The 6609-nt window shown below is 38.5% G+C and overlaps 1 pseudogene across 1 annotated transcript; it reads right to left on the reverse strand.

Annotated features, from left to right (window-relative positions):
- Positions 1–318: 318 nt before the first annotated feature.
- Positions 319–2826, reverse strand: LOC309810267 (liprin-alpha-2-like; annotated as a pseudogene). Its single transcript has one exon. The product of its transcript is annotated as a liprin-alpha-2-like (transcript).
- Between the last annotated feature and the right edge of the window lie 3783 nt (positions 2827–6609).

Below are 6609 nucleotides of genomic sequence, written 5' to 3' on the forward strand. Positions count from 1 at the left end.
GAAGTAGTGAGTTTAGCATTACAACTACAAAAAGTACTAATGCCTATAGCTCATCTCCTGAGATGTTAGATTAAATTAAAAAGAAAAATTCTGAAAGAGAGTAAACTCTTGGTCTTGTTGCTTGGGAGAAAAATCTAAACTTTAGAGGCTAGATCAAAAGTCTATCTTGGTTGCAGGCTTCAAGTCTGGTAGGAATCACAGCTCCTCAGTTGAAAACCTATTAAGAGTAGCAGCAACGTTAATGAAGAGCAAGATAAATCTCCTCAGAATAATTCATGCTGCCACAAATTTGCTCTGTGGACTTGGAGATACTGCTATTCACCCAGCACTGGGAGAGGGAAGGAACACAAATGGACTCACAGTTTTTGGTGTCAGGGGAGCTGAAGGACTGGTTAGGGAAACCATCTCCTGGATTGCTAATTGGAGCTTTAAGCGATGCAGAGGATTGCTGATTCCAATTTCTCTCTGGATCTCAGTGTCTGATAAAGCAGACATAATGGCACCGCTCTTCATATTGGCTCTGCAGGCTGCCATGTACCAAGCAGGCATTCCCAACCAGAGCTCTAACCACGTGACTACAGTGGGCCCATTCCACTGGGCAAAAGGTAATCCCTTTCTCCAAGGTTCTTCTAGAAGTTCATGCTTTTTCTTCAGTCTTCTATCCTCAGTTTGAATTCCAAGTTTTCCTATCCCCAGGGACTCCTGAGCTGCAGCTTCAGTCTCCATAAAGCCTCAGAGCTGCCCAAGTTGAGGTTTTTCTTTTTTTACCAAACAAACATCCTATTGAAGACTTGATTCCTTTCTTCTTGGGGGCTTTGTGAAGAGAGTCTTGGCTCTTGTTGGCACTGCCTAGCCCAAGGCTTTCAGCCTTGAGGGAGGCCATTAAACTACTTAGGGCATCATTGCGGTAGGAAGAAGGGAGGGTGTGAGTCATCCTGTTGGCTCTAGGGGGAGGGGGAGGAGAAGTTTCACATTTAATTGTTGATTTATCCTCCCGACCATCTTCTTCTACCACTGCAATCTTTCTCCGATGTTTCCTTAGATCACTTGGCAGTGTCATGACTCCCATCTGATCCATTTCCCTGGCAGGACTTCGAGGGGTGAGCTTTGGTGTTGAGTGTCCACTGGGGGGGACATGAACTGGCCAGTGAAGAAGCTGTAACTGAGGCAGTGATGGAGGTACCTGGAAGGACCCTCACTAAATTCAGGCCTTCCAGACTCACACTAGCCATTCTATTCTCAATTTCTTCAGCATGTAACTCTATATTGTTTTTCTTCCTGAATTAGTCTGATTTCTTTGTTGATAGCATCCAGTTGTTCCTGAAGCATCATGGCTAGAGTCTGGGCATCAGAATGACCACTTGGAGAGTGAAGATCCATTGAGCTAAAAATCATTTCTCTTTCATCATCATCGATGTCAGACATTTCTATGTCACTTTCAAAAGGGTGGCTGCTTAGCACTCCAATTTGTTGTGTTCTAGTCCATTCATGATCCCCAAGAGATTTCACCTTTGGCTCATCTCTCCGCACACCCACATGACTTCTCCTTGGTCTTCTTATTACTTTGGTTGTTCTGGAATCAGACTGGCTGTCCACTGGGGATCCAACAGAATACCGCAGCTCAGCTGAGGTGTCTAGATGAGTTCTTGATATTGTGGGTTCAGTTAAAGGGTCAGTTCTCATTTTCATCTGGTCAAGTTCAGATCTCAGCTTTTCAATTTCTTCTGCTAATCTTTCCTTATCATGTAAAGATTCTTCCAGATTCTTTCTGAAAGTTTCTGATTCTTGAATTAAAACACTCCTCTCTTCTAGAGCAGCCATTCATTCCTTTAAGTGTAGCTGTAAGCATTTGTTGGATTCAGTCAGAAGTCTATCTACAGTATCAGATAATCTTTTGTTGTACTCCTCATTCATTTTCTCTCTTTGCCTAGTTCTTTGAACTTCTTGATTTTTCTCTTCAATTTGACCTTCTAGATGCCCTCATACGTTCTTCAATGTCTTTCTTCAGCCTTTGTTAGGGCTGCAATTCTCCGAGCCAGTTCAGCCTCTACTTCAGGTAAGCTCTCAGCTTTTCCCATTGTTTGCTGTAACTTTTGCTCAGCCAGTTCAAGACGCTCTTGAAACTGTCTGTTCTTCTCTTCCATCTGCCATAGGATGGCCTCTTTATTTGCTAACTCATTTTCTAGTTTGTTATTCATGTCATGTATGGAGGTAGATTGTCTCTGAGCACTGAGGTAATGCTTCTCAAGGGTTGTGATTCTTTCTTCCATATCTTCCTTCTGTGCCATGACCTCCCTAATGCCCCTTTGATACTTAGTGTTCATTCTGTTTTAATGAGATCTTTTCTTGCTGTCTCTGCTTCCTGTTCCACCTCTCCCACTCGAGAAGAAAGGGCTGCTAAACGTTCTTTCATTTGGGCCATTTCATAGTTGTGTTTTTCAAGCAATTCTTGTAGTTCAACTATTGGACTTGTTTCATCAGTAGAGTCTATAGAGCCATTGGACAAATGCTTTTCATAGACTTTCTGGCCAGGTTCCATCCCTTCAAGATGTTCTGACTCTGTGGGTCCCTCACTTGATGCCATTTTTCTTTGTATATGAACATTTTGTTCATGTAAAGCAACAATCTCCTGATTAGCAGCAGCTAGTTCTTCTTCCAGTGCAGAGACTCTTTCTAAAGAAAGCCTCAGTCGTTCCCTGACCTTTCATCCAAGGCCGTGAAGTGCTCAAATAAAGATTTCAGTGCCCTGAGAACCTCAACTTCGCTGGACGTTCCAGAGGGGGGCGGGGCTTGTCGCTTCACCACCGTCATTCTTAGTGACCATATCATGACACAAGGCTCTCCAAATGCTTCAGTAACAGTCTTGTATTGTTTCTTTCAGCTTTAAGTTCAGAAATTTCTTCTTCCTTTTCTAGAAGTTGTTCCCTGCAGGCATTTAATTCTTTTGTTAGTGCAGCAAATTCCCGTGGATCAACCCCCTTGGAACCAGTCAGCCCTCCTGTCAGGGATTCAATATCCTGCTGGTGTTGGAGGGTCTCCTGCAGAGGCGGGGGGTGGCTGTGGCTCACTACGGGGACAAGGACACTGGCAGCAGAAGTTCTGGGAAGTACTCCTTGGTGTGAGCCTTCCCGGAGTCTGCCATTAGCCCCACCAAAGAGCCTCTAGGCTCCAGTCTATTCCATTCTTTTTTACGGCTGAGTAATATTCTATTGTATATATGTACCACATTGTCTTTATCCATTCATCTGTTGATGGATATTTAGGTTGCTTCCATGTCTTGGCTATTGCAAATTATGTTGCAGTGAACATGCTGTATCTTTTTTAATTATGGTTTTCTCCAGATATATGCCTGGAGTGGGATTGCTGGATCATATGCTAGTTCTATTTTTAGCTTTTTAGGGAACCTCCATACTGTTTTTCATAGTGGTTGTACCAATTTACATTCCCACCAACAGTGTAAGAGGGTTCCCTTTTCTCCACACCCTCTCCAGCATTTATTGTTTGTAGACTTTTTGATAATGGCCATTCTGACTGGTGTGAGGTGATACCTCATTGTAGTTCTGATTTGCATTTCTCTAATATTATAATTTGTGATGTTGAGCATCTTTTCACGTGCAAGAACTGTTACTTTTGAGCACAGAGAAGATAGTTCCATAATCCTGAGTACTTGTGGTAGAGAAGAAGAAATTCTGAAAATAAATGACCTAAATATACAACTTTAAGAAGTTAGAAAAACAGAATAACTCTAAAGAAATTAGACAGGTCTAATTAATAAAGATAAAAATGAGTGAAATAGAAAATAAATATTCAATAGACAGAATGAGCAAACCAAAATATAGTTCTTCAAAAAGAATAAGAAAATTGGGGCTTCCCTGGTGGTGCAGTGGTTGAGAATCTGCCTGCCAATGCAGGGGCACAGGTTCAAGCCCTGGTCTGGGAAGATCCCACATGCCGCGGAGCAACTGGGCCCGTGAGGCACAACTACTGAGCCTGCGCGTCTGGAGCCTGTGCTCCGCGACAAGAGAGGCCGTGATAGTGAGAGGCCCACGCGCCGCAATGAAGAATGGCCCCCGCTTGCCACAACTAGAGAAAGCCCTCACACAGAAACGAAGACCCAACACAGCTATAAATAAATAAATAAATTAATTAAAAAAAAAAAAGAATAAGAAAATTGACAAAACAAAACTGAAAAAGAAAGAGGCATAGGTAAATAATTTGGGAAGAGGAAAAGGAAGACATACAAATACTGCAGCAATCAAGCAGAGGGTATTATGAACAACTGTATGCCAAAAACTTTTGAAATATGTGAAATGGTCAAATTATTAAAACAGTCTCAATAAGTAGAAACCCTAGTCTATTCCCATTGAAGAAATTTGACTTGTAGTCATTTTTCCCCCACAAATCAAACACCAGGCTCAGATGGTTTTATAAGACAATTCTACTTCTTTCAAGGAAAACAAGAAGAATTTTTCACAAACTCTTTAGGGACTATAAAAAAAAAAAAAAACCAGAATGGAATATTTCTTCTAAGAGTTATAACTTAATACCAAAACCACAATTAGAAAAGAAAAGATATAGGCCAGTTCAAAGAACAAATTTGTCAGTGTACATAAAAACACAAGATGTATTCAGTAGTGAAATGCTAAAAAGTGTCCTCCTTAAGTAACAGTATAAACATACTCACTATCATCATGGGTATTCAACATTGTACTGGAGGTCTTAAAATAATGTGACAAGGAGAAAATGGTAGAAAAGTAATGGAAGGGGAAAAAATGTCTTCTATAGATGATATGATCATCTACATAAACAACACAAAGGGGGATATACTGATAATTTCAGATTACTGAAATTATTATGGAAACCTGTCAAGGTGGCAATACATAAGATTAATACACACAAAAAAACTACATTTCTATATACCAGCAACAAACAGAAAATTCAGTTTTTTTTGAAGTTACTATTTACACAGCAACTGAAAATAGATGGTACTTAGGAATACATATATCAAACAGTAAACAAGCTTTCTATAGGGAAAATAATAAAACTGAATCAAAAGACATTTAAAAAGTTCTAAATAAAGAGAGATACATGTTATGTTCATGTATTGAAGAGTTAATATTATAAAGATATAAGTGCTTCCTCAAGTTATTCATATTTACTGGAATTACAGATTTTTAAAAAAGATTTAAAAATTTAGGTGGAAGAGTGAAGAGCCAAGACAGTCCTAAAGAATCAAGTAGAGAGAATTTTCCTGCCAGAAAAATTCATAATAATTAAAACTGTAACTGGTGCAGAGATAGAGCAATGGAATAGAATAGAAAAATAAGAAAATGGTCTCTGCACATAGAAAACTTGACATAAGGCACAACTAAATTCAGGATTAGTGGGAAAGGACAGATTATTCAATAAATGGTTCTAGAATAATTGCTCATCTATAAGGACAAAATTGTAAACTGATCCTTAACTCATACCTTACACAAAAAAATCAGTTTCTAACATATCAAGCTGTAAGTACAAAAGGCAAAACATTAGAAATTCTAGAAGAAAATAAAAGAGAGAAACCTCTATATCCTTAGGGATTTTTAAACAAAAATTCTGTAAACTATAACAACTATTAAGAAATTCAGCTTCATCACAATTCAGAACCATGCATTAAAAGACCCTTGTAAAGACTTGTGGTTGCCAAGGGGGAGAGGATTGGGGGAGGAATGGATTGGGAGTTTGGGATTAGCAGATGCAAACTATTATATGTAGAATAGATAAACAACAAGGTTCTACTGTACAGCACAGGGAACTATATTCAATATCCTGTGATAACCCACAACGGAAAAGAATACGAAAAAGAATGTGTATATATGTATAACTGAATCACTTTGCTGTGCAGCAGATACCGATATAACATTGTAAATCAACTATACTTCAATTTAAAAAAAAAGACCCTGTAAAGAGTGTAAAACACAAATCACAAACTGAGAAAATATATTTGTGATACACATAACAAAAAATATAAAAAGGACTAGTGTCTACAATATATAAAAACCTCATGTGTCAATAGAAAAATATAAACAATTACTTATTTATTTATTGGGTGACACAAATAGCCAATAAATATCAAAAAATTCTTTACCTCATTACAATCAGTGAACATTTAAATAATGATATACCATTTCACAGCTGCCAGACTAGAAAAAAATTAAAGTCTGACAAAACCAAGTGACGAGAGGAACATAGAACAGTAGAATTTCTCGGAGCAGGTAAGAACACAAATTGGGACAATAATCTTGGGGAATAATTTACCTACCATTCAACTTCCATGTGCATAAACCCCTTGCCCCAGCAATTCTAATCCAAATCTTTTCACACGTGCACCAAGAAACATGATGAAAAATGTTCATAGTAGCATTGTTCATAATAGCAGCAAACACTAGAAACAGCTCAATTGTCCATTGAAATTTGAATGGATAAATTGTAGTATAATCACATAATGAAATACTGTGCTGTAGTAAAAATGAACTACAGCTATAGGCACCAACATAAATGAATTTCAGAAAAAAATTTGAGCTCAAAAAGCAAATTACAGAATACAGAAGTACAGCTCCATTCATATGA

This window comes from Mesoplodon mirus (genome assembly GCF_964341445.2).
Source record: "Mesoplodon mirus genome assembly, chromosome: 9".
In the NCBI taxonomy this organism is placed as follows: Eukaryota; Metazoa; Chordata; class Mammalia; order Artiodactyla; family Ziphiidae; genus Mesoplodon; species Mesoplodon mirus.